The sequence below is a fragment of the Mixophyes fleayi genome, chromosome 4, assembly GCF_038048845.1.
Source record: "Mixophyes fleayi isolate aMixFle1 chromosome 4, aMixFle1.hap1, whole genome shotgun sequence".
Classification (NCBI taxonomy): Eukaryota; Metazoa; Chordata; class Amphibia; order Anura; family Limnodynastidae; genus Mixophyes; species Mixophyes fleayi.
In genome coordinates, this window is record NC_134405.1 from 262,904,627 (window position 1) to 262,916,104 (window position 11,478).

Genomic DNA, 11,478 nt, shown 5'->3' on the forward strand with positions numbered 1-11,478 from the left:
TTCCTCTTCTGAGGTAATGTCTCCCCCTCTCCAACAGTAGCGATAATGTGGGTCAAAAAATAGAGAAACACATATAGTGTAATAGCGTTTATGTAATGTATCACCACATGTGATAAACCTCCACCAGGATCAAATGTTAGCCCGGCACCAAATGGGTTAATCTTATGAGTACACCTCCAAAAACACCAACAGCTTATACTGCGTACCAGATGATGCAGAGTGAACTCTGAGATGGCAATCCCTCAGTCAAAAGGTCATCCAGGGCGGAAATGGATGAAAATAGACAAAGGATACAATGTAAAAGTATGAAAATGACAATTTATTAAAACGAGTAGTAGTAACTCACATATAGTAGTAAAAACGATGCCAATAGCGACCACAGCTCAACGCGTTTCATCCCAACACAGTGGGACTTCCTCAGGAGCAAAAAAACACATGTTGAACATTCAAAAAAGCCGGCTTTATAACCGGACAGTCGCGCCATTTTGGCGCATGCGCAGAACCGCCATCTACTGCGCATGCGCGAAAGAAACTTTATCGGTATGTACAATTTTAGGATTGAAGGACAATTCCTCCGTTAGAGACAACAGATTAACTACAGCACACGCATAATGACAGGTACAGTAATACACACAAATAAATACAAGTAAAGGAACAGACATCCTCAACTATATATATAGATATACAAAGACAAGTATTGTCAAGATGATAGAAATAACAATAAATCTATATGTGGGCTGATTAATAATCTAATTACACACTAAAGCCTCTATCTAAAATACATCAAAAATGATCTACTTGTAAAATCTGAAAAAACAACTTTCACAGACAATTATTGCCATACATTATAACATATACCTAATAAGGTATAAAGATATTCTATAAAATGTTAAAAAAATATATATATTATAAAATGTTTATAAAAAGGGGGCTATCTCATACATTTCATTTAAACCAGAGGGTATTAGAGTACCCAACTGGAAAATCCAAAACATTTCCCTTTGGGAAAGTTTCCGTTGTAAATCACCTCCCCTCACATTTAATGATACTTTTTCCAGAGCCATGAATTTAAAATGTTTAGGATCACAACTATGTTTAAGAGAAAAATGTCTTGATACGGAGTGACTCTGTACTCCATTCTTAATATTGCGTACATGTTCCTGGATCCGCAGTTTAAGTGGGTGTTTCGTTTTCCCCACATATTTTAAATTACACGAACACTCCAACATATAAATAACTGAAGTTGTCAAACAGTCCATTCGTTGTTTCACATTAAATTGTCTGCTGTTATCAAAATTATGAAAAGAGATTTTTGTCGTATTCATATATTTACATACGATAATATCGGGTATAGATTCTTTAACGTCCAATTCCTCAAAATACATAGATCTGTTCCTTAAAAAGTATGTAAGTTCCTTAGCATCTTATCTGAAAGATACTAATAATATTTTACAAATATTAAAAGATTTTATTTGGGAAAATTCATATTATTGGGTTACGATTGACGTACAATCCCTCTATACGTCTATACAGCATGAGAGGGGAATTGAGTCATGTAAGGAATTTCTAGATAAAGATGAATCACTTACACAAGATCATAAGAAGTTTATCTGTGATCTAATGTGGTTTGTTTTGTCCCATAACTATTTTAGTTTTTTGGACACCTTCTACCTTCAGATTTGGGGTACGGCCATGGGAACAACATTTGCACCCAGCTTTGCGAATTTGCATATGGGAAGTTGGGAGGCAAAATACATTTATAAGCCGAACCCATTTACAGATAAGATCAAAATGTATAAATGCTATATTGACGATATTTTGGTAGTATGGAATGGTTCATTTGAGGAATTTGAGGAATTTTTACAGTATATCAGTGATAATGAATACAATCTTAAGTTTACTGCCAATATTAACAAGACACAGGTTGAATATCTTGATTTAATTTTAACATTAAATGGCACTGAAGTTATCACAAAAAACTTTATAAAACATGTAGACACTAACAGCTACCTGCATTATGGCAGTTGCCATCAAAAGAGATGGAAAGATAATATCCCCCTGTCCCAGTTTAACCGATTAAAAAGAAATTGCAGTTTGAATTCAGATTTTGAGGAACAACTCGATATTTACTTGGGTCGGTTTAAAGAAAGGGAATATCCGAACGAGCTCCTTAGGGAGGAAAAAAATAAAATTAGGAATAAGGATCGGATGGAAGCATTACAATACACAGAGAAGGTTGATAGGAGAGATCTGGTACCTTTCATTACGGAATTTAATAGCTGTGAAAGCTTGATTAAAAAAACATTGATCAAACATTGGAGCATTTTATTAAGAGATCCGGTTTTGTCAAAAATTCTTCCAGACAAACCGTTTGTCATATTCCCAAAAAATCGGAATTTAAAAGATTGTATTGCTCCTAGTTTACTAAGGAAAAATATTCCACCAAAAAAACCTCCATGTTTGTTGTCTAATAACATAGGTTCAGTACAATGTACTCATTGTATATATATATCTTATATGTATCATATAGATATCTGCAAATATATCATATCAGACTTGCAATTGGTTGGCTCATGAAAATGGCGAAACTACTTCTAGTCCAATCACATATATTATAATCACATTTATCACGTATGTGCATATGACTGGCTCATGTATTTCTAACAGGGAATGTCTATATTGCTACAGTCCAAGAAATATATCTATGCGATAATAAATATACTATAAACACAGATATATTAACTTGGCTCATCTGACTATGCGGAAAGTCCAACCTTGTCAAGCTGACATAAACATATCTTTACATGCAGTTTTGATATATTAGTGATTCCAAATAAATAAGTTCGACGTGAAAACTCAGCTCTATTTCAACAATTATTTAATATTCAAATGATACAAGTTTATAAGATAACAATACACCATGGGATAAGATTTCTAATTATATACGCTTCCTTATCTAACTATACAGTAAACAAACATAAAAACATGACATACTTTTACAAACATTAACAATTCATATGCATATTGTATTCTTGCAAGATAATCATAAGTATACTACCTGTGAGTTGTTTTCTTAAAATAGGATCCTTCTCTCTTGTTCAACTCCTTTTTCTTTTCTCTCTCTCTCTACTACTGAACGCTCATATTTATATATCCATAGAACCCTCACTCCAAACCCGGCATTGCATGATTGCAATCTATGTAAAACTTACACAATACATGACTGCTTTTCAAGTGTCATAAAACCAATTGAGGTCCTTTTGTTCCCCAAGGTGACAAGCCAAGTCTTTGATGTGAATAAATTTCAGTATAATAATTATTGTCCTAAGAATTTCACATGAAGTGAACAAACAGGGATAAACATGAGATGTCTGTATTGGTTCAATATAATTTGGCCTACATATTGTCTGAAGTTATTTAATCTCCGGCTTAAGTGAAGAGGCCGTAAATGAAGGATGTCTTTTCTTCACTGATGGTCCTTTGATATGTAAATAGCCCTTTGGCTAATTGATAAACTTGCCATTGTTTTATTCCCACACCTTCTAATTGTATAAACTAGGTTGATGGTCAATCTCAATTGTTAATTTACAATGACTCAGTCTCTAATTCACTATGTGCACAAAACTATATCTTAACCTATCTATTTCTTACAATTATACATATAATATATATAAATATATATATATATATATATATATATATATATATACATATACACATACTGTAGATCAAATATTAATTTCAGGTAGCGCTCAACTCTAATAAAACAGGAGGAAGGAGATGACGTCAGAGGTGTAGGGGGCGTATCCCAATGCGTTTCATTCGCTATTGCGAGTTTCCTCAGGGGTGAATAGTTCAATTCAGTCTAGATGTCCTTATATAGCTAATGGTGCTCCGTATCGGTAGCAATTAAACATGGCGATTTATTATGGCAGAATCTTTAAAAGGCAAACATTAATGGCTAATATAATAAAGATTATATCTTACCAGAGTTTGTGGCATAATCTTTACTGAATGGAGTATTGTGTCTTAGTTCTAGTGCATATATTCAGCAAATTAAACATTCAGATTTATGAACTGGATCATGTTAAAATAACAGACATTAGATACTAGTAGGCATTGAATTGTTACATAGATACATGTAATTGACAAATGAACATATCGATTTTATTGCAAAGTTATTAAGGGGCAAGCAATGATTGCCAATATAATATTTACAGAATATATCATACCAAAGATAGTGGCATAATATTTACTGATTGGTGCATCGTGTACCATTCATAGTACATAGTCAAAATTAAACATAACTGATTGACTGAAAAAACTCCAAGAGATTCATAGATAGTGTCTGGTATGTGTCCATAATCTTACAGAATAGTGCGGAGGCATGCATCATGGATGTGTCACATCATGTTCAGTAGTGCACATATTTACCATTGACCAGTCCTCCCCAAATTGGGATAGTTATTCTCAGACATGTATACCTACTACACCAGATATTCCCAAGCGGTCTCCCTTCTTGGTACTAGTCTGGCACACTCTGCTTGGCTTCCAAGTTCGGCAGAGGTTGGGCATTGCCAGGGTGTTATGGTAGTAGCATACACGGAGATATCACCTTGGGGGGCTGGTATAGCTTTATGGTAAACTGAACAAAAATGTACACAGAGGGTGGTGTTCTATGTCCATCACAGCAAGCCAACCAGACTTATGGACTAGGTCACTGATAAGAGAGGAAACAGAAAGGGGGGAGGATGGACTGTTTGGTATCAAATCGTGAGATCAAACTCAGCATTGAGTCCTCGTGGTAATAAAGTATTAAGAAGGAGGATCATCTTTGACTCTTCCCTATTGATTCTTTTAATATGATTCCCTCCTCTCCAATTCATCTGTACATGTTTAATACCAATAAACTTAAGACCTTTAGGGTCACAATTATGTTGCAATTTAAAATGGTTAGAGAGATGATGTTTTTCAAATCCATTTTTGATGTTCCTTATATGTTCTCCTATTCTAACTTTCAGAGGCCTAATCGTTCGTCCTACGTATTGTTTTGAACAGGGACATTCAAGAACATAAATAACATTTTTCGTATCGCAAGTAATAAAATCCTTAATGTTAAACTTAGTCTTATTGTATGTGGAGTAGAATTCTATAGTGTTGGTTGTAGACCTCTGGTTTAGACATTTGCAATTACTACATCTACCACAGTAGAAAAAAACAGGTTTGCAGTTTGATATACTCAGCCAGTTTGTCTTTGAGTCGTTGTTTTTTATGTGATTTTTAACAAGAGTTTGCTTCAGGTCTGGGGCTTTTCTGAATACAATTTTAGGATGTTCTGGTAGAAGGGGTCCTATGGTGTCATCTTGCTGCAGGATTTGCCAATGTTTTTTGATGATATTCTTAAGTTTCTATGCTCCCTTTGAGTAATCGGTAATTAAATAGACCTGATCACGATTAGTTGTCGATACAGTAGTGTTAGTGTTCTTGTATTGCAATAGTGTGTTACGTTCTGTGTGTTTGAGTTGGTCGAATGCATCCAGAACCAATTCCGTATCGTACTTTTTGGCTTGAAAGTCCGAAACCATTTCTGTACCTTGTTCTATGTAGTCTTGTAAGTAAGTACAGTTGCGTCGGATTCTCGTAAATTGACTAAATGGGATTGCTTTTAGCCATTGGGGATGATGGTGACTATCGGATAGAATATAGCTATTCACATCCACTGGTTTTTTGGATGTTTTTGTGGCTATCTTGCCATCTGCAATAAAAATGTCCAAATCTAAAAACTCTACAGATACCTGACTATGTTTTGCTGTGAACTGTAAACCATATTGATTGGTTAAACACCAATATGAGAAATTAATTTAAGTAACTCAGTTTCGGATCCTCGCCAAATTATAATAATGTCATCTATAAATCTCTTCCAGAGCACTAGGTTTGCCTCCCAGCTATTGTTGGACCAAATTGTTTCATTCTCCCAGAAACTCATATACAAATTTGCATAGCTGGGAGCAAACCTAGTGCCCATGGCTGTCCCTTGCAATTGTAGATAAAAATCGTCATTAAACCAAAAGTAATTATGCTTTAAAATTAACTCTATGTTTGTAAGTATGAATTCAACCTTTTTATGGTGTAAATCGGGGTCTTGTTCGAGAAAATGCCGAATGCTTCTTAAACCCAGATCATGCTTGATCACTGTGTATAAAGATGTCACATCGCATGTGACCAGCCAATAGTCTGGTTCCCATATTACCGTATCTAGTAGTTGTAGAATATGCGTAGTATCTTTCAAAAAGGCTTTTTGTTGTCTTACATGTGGCTGCAAATATGTATCGAGGTAATGGGAGAGATTGGCAGTAATGGATCCGATTCCAGAAATAATCGGTTTTCCTGGCGGATGAATGGGGTCTTTATGAATTTTGGGTAGATAGTAGATAACAGGAATGGTAGGGTGAGTGTTGTGTATGTAGTTGAATTCATTGAGGGTTATAATTCCCAAATCCCTCCCTTCTGTAAGTATCGTTTTTAATTGTTCAGAGTATGTATTTGTAGGATTGGATAATAGGCATCCATATGTGGATGTATCAGACAGGAGTCTATACGTTTCTGCAATATAGTCGGTGGTGTTGAGGACAACAATGCCCCCACCTTTGTCTGCAGGTTTAATCGTAACTTCCTTGTTATCTTGCAGTCCTTTTAGTGCATCCATTTCTATGGGGGTTAGGTTCACTTTGTTAGTTTTCTGTTGTTTAATTTTGTCTATATCATTGAGGACCAAAGTTTCAAAACTTTCTAATAAGCATCCCTTGACTTGACGTGGATAAAACAGAGACTCGGGTTTTAAGTTGGTATGTTTATATGTAGACTGCTCACTTGTAATAACCCGTTCCATGGGGGTTTTGGCAAAGAATTTCTTAAGTGTAAGCTTCCTCACAAAACGCTTCACATCTAAGTAAGTGTTAAACTTATTCATAGATTTGGTAGGGGCATATTTCAATCCTTTATTGAGAACACTTGTTTCAGCTACTGATAATGCGTGTGAACTTAAGTTGAAAATCCCTGTAGGTGTAGTTGAGGTAGATTGTTTTATATCATGGGTTTTGATTTTTTGGCCTCCTCTTCTACCTCGTCTGAGGTGTTTAGTTTCCTTTTTGTGGGGTTTAGCTGGTTGGGTCTTAAGTGTAGATTCATGAAGTGTGGGCCCAGCCCCAAAAAATGCCCTATTTTGGAAATGGGATCACTGTCATTAGTTGCATTTTCGTCCAAAATTATAATAGGGGATGATGTTTCATTAGTTGGCAGTTTAGAGGGAATTGCTGGTGTGGAGTACACAGTACTATCGGGCGTAAATGATGTGGCTAGAGGAGTCTGATTTAGTTGGATATCCTGGTCCAACTTAGGTGGTTCCTGAGTTATTTTGCGAATCCAACCTTGTTCAAATGATTGTATGGCCAATGTATCGTAATCTACATCCGATTCCTCATATATTGATATAGAAAAGGAGGAAAGATCTGAGTGTGGGCTATTTTTGGAATTATGACTCTTAATATTAGTCGCAGATGATTGAGGTTTCTGGTGTATAAAACACATGTACTGCTGATATGTCATGGCCATTTTTTTATAGGGTAACTTAGCGAATGATGAACCTATATTGTATTTATTATTGGTGTGTTGTTTATTGTTGCGGGGGATCGAATCCTCTTCATTAGGGCATTTAGGGTGTTTGTTCGTTTTCACACTCTTTCTCTTAATCCCAAATTTGTCTCTCATATATTTGGATTTTTTCTTCTCCATTATAATTTGTTCTTTTTTGTGTAGTCTCTTCCTAATAAGACTTAGCAATTTAAGGTAGTGAGGATCATTAGCAAAAGGACCTAATGAGATATTTAATGTATTTATCTGATTTTCAATGGAAGTGAGATCTTTCTTACGTTGGAGGACTAAGAGATCCATTAACTGAAGGGAACATTGATCTAAAATTACTTGCCAATATGTTCTAAAATCAGAGTTGTGGGGGTTTTCTTGATCTTCAAACCCTTTGGAATGAGTTTATCCCTAATATATTTCTCTAAAGTGAAAATATCCCACCAAATCTGCATTTCCTTATATAATGATTTTTCAAACTGTAAAATGAGATGGCAGTAATCAGACATGCTTGAGGGGTTAGAACCCGTTTCAAAATTAATAGGGAAAATTCCCTCTGAAGTAAGTAATCTCTGTGATCTCATCCCTAAAGGATCTGTATAGTTGGTCAATGACATGATAAAAAAGAGGAGCGCACACCTCTGGATAAAACTGTAGATCAAATATTAATTTCAGGTAGCGCTCAACTCTAATAAAACAAGAGCAGCTATTATTGAAGGGAAATATCCTATCCCTTTAAATCTAGTATAATAAAAAATAATAATTGCGCTCAATTGTTCCACAAGTGGCGAGCGTTCCACTGTGGAACGCACGCCATCTCCTTCCTCCTGTCGGCAACACACTGATACTAAGGAGCAACCACGTGAGCGCGGTTAGCACTGGTGAATACACAGGGATCCCTGCACCGTAAGTTACATATGGAGCACTGCTGGATTCCTTTATGCTGGACTGATTGAGGTTTGGTTTAAACTGTGGATTGAACTTTGTTCTCTTTGGAATTTGTTGGTGCAAAGGATCCATTATCCTCATATAGGAAATTGGAGTGGTCTCTGATGTCAATATATAATGAACTTCCGTTTTTTGCTTGTGTGATTCACTTGCTATGTCATCATTTTAAGGACTTTCATTTTTTAGCTGCTGTTTACAATTGCACTATTAATGTAAGATTTTAATTTGTGATATTTCTATTCTATTGTTTTACCAAGGACCTTTATTTTACTGTTGTTAAACTGTTGTGAATGAATGTAATATATTTGTGATATTCTACCAATTGATACATCCAAACCCATTGTGGAACAATTGAGCGCCATTATTATTTTTTATTATATACACATACTCACACACACATATATATACGGATACATATCCTATCCTATACAATACAATACATTATCTATTCATTAAACTATCACCTACTCAATTGTATTTATTTATTAAACAGCACGTTTCATTTTTATTTAAACAATTACCCTTACTATAACTATCTACTTCATTCCTTTATGAAACCATTCCCCATATGGTAACAGGGATAAGTGTAATTACCAGCTTACACATAGTCAGGGAAGAACACACGTAGTTTTTCCGTCCCTTAGGTCCCTGGGGTCACGCTGGTTCCCAGAGGGGGTGACTGAGTGAGTCGGTGGCAGTGCAGCACACCTTGAGGCAGTTCCAGGGGCGGCCCGTGGTTCTGGTGGAGGGTCCCCAAGCCCGAGTTCCGTGCAGGTTATCCTGTGGTTCCGGGTGTAAGGACACGTGTTCGATATCCGAGTACAGGTAGTCGGGCGGTTCAGTTTCGATCGGCTGTTCCGTGCGGCAGTCGGCCCGCGGGTTAGTGTGCTGTTCCAGCGAGCCTCAGTCGGGCCTGGTGCAGCTGGTCCTTAGGGTCCGTGGGTGACCCCATAGTAAGGAGACAGTCTCCTTGGTTAGACCTGGGTGAGAGGGTTAGGAACCGCCCTCCGGTATAGTCCATGAACAGCGGCTGGTGTTCCCCGTAGTGTGTAGTGAGTAGTTCCGTTAGTGCACCACACCTAGTTAGTCATAGTTGTTTGACTTAGTTGCGTTGCCGACCATTAGAGCGTTGTTAGGGTCGGGTCGCTGTTGTAGTTAGTTTAGTGTTGTGGGTGCACATCTTAGTCTCACTGACAGCGCAGAGGGAGGCTGTGTGTTCCTTGTCATCCGCAGGTGTCGGGGAGGTGCAGGAGAGCAGGATCTGAAGTGGGAGTGTCCCGGTGAGTATCACGCTCGATTCCCCCTTTCGGTTGGGTCCTCACCGGGAGGTGTGCGAGGTACTTGAGGCGGGACTCTTCCTGGTCTCAAGTGCCTGTAGTCCCCCATGCCTTGGCGAGAGCAAAGTGAGGAGGCAGCAAGTGAGCTTGGACTGAGAGTGTCCTTGTTCTCGGACAGCCCTTTCCTGGTAGGCACGACCGTAATCTATGTCTCTTTCCTAGAGGGACGTGGTTGGAGGTGCCATGGGTTGCGGCTGCTGATCTGCTGGGATCGAATCGCAGCTGGGATATGGGAAGCGGACTGGAGGTGACCATCGTTTACAAAGTAAGTTCTTCTGTGTCGTGTCTGTCCTGTACCCCGCAGGCGCTACACTAAGACCAAAACCTCCTTGCGGGAGTCCCTGGTGAATACCAGGGGCACATTAGATTCTGAGCTCAAACACCAGCAAGTGTCCTCCATGCAGCACCAAATTGTGACACACCCCACTCATCCAGCAGGAGGACACCCATTTAAGGAGATCCATATCTGCAGAGCAGAGACTGGTTGCTACCCTACGATTTCTGGCCACAGGAAGTACACTTGCTGATCTCAAGTACAGCACAGTAATTTCACCTCAAGCTCTGGGTTTGATTATACCTGAGACCTGTGTAATGACTGTAACTATCATCACCAATAAATATTGTCCGATGCGATCAGCATGGTTCCAAAACACAAAGAGATTTAATAGCAAAATATAACAAAGTATAACTGATCGATACACTTGCACATTGGTTTCAGTAACAGCTCATCAATCCTGAAGTCTGTGTTGTCAAAGAGAGTGTTACTGTACCAGTGGCCTGTTTATATACAGTATGGTTTCAACAAAACAGTGATGATGTCACAATGTACACAAAGATAACACTAATTTCATTGGTTCAGGGTATAAAATAGTCCAGTACAATGCAGGCCATAGGTCAGTTCAAACGATGCTTCTCTAAAGGTGGGGGCAACTCACTCCAACAGCTGTGTAAGTTTCTTACCACAGGGAACCGCCGAATATCTGGTTTAAAATGACCCATTAACAGAGTATTAATCTTATACTAATCATAACTAGCAATCACAATGTGCAATCGCTTATCCGATGATACAGAATTCCTGCTGGTGAAATGCGGATTAATATAAGACCAAAAAACAATACATTTCTTATGACCGTAACCATAAATATGTTTAATGCAGGTTTACCTTTGTGTAATAAAATCTCTAAATCTTAATAGTAAAACAATATGGTTTTGAAACTTTATTAAAAGTGAACTATTTACAAAAGTAGGTGTGAATGTAGATGTAATTGCGTATTTAACCTTTGTACACTGTTGTCTACTAATTGCAATCGCACAGGAAACTATAGCAACAGATATTTATTAATATATAATGACTTCATCCAATTATTTGACTTCAACACCTGTGAGATTATCGTTCTGCATGGACAATATATGAAGGCTGGTGAAAGAAATAGTTTTAAATATACTTTTTTAATTAAAATAGAACGTGAACATATTAACATATTAAAAACAACCCAAACAAAATATATATATTAAACAAGTAGTAAGCAGATGCCAGAATTTTGTCAGGTGC

General features: G+C 37.4%; 1 pseudogene; it reads right to left on the reverse strand.

The window, feature by feature from the left end:
• Nucleotides 1-4,481: 4,481 nt before the first annotated feature.
• LOC142155629 (5S ribosomal RNA) lies at nucleotides 4,482-4,599 on the reverse strand (annotated as a pseudogene).
• Nucleotides 4,600-11,478: the final 6,879 nt, after the last annotated feature.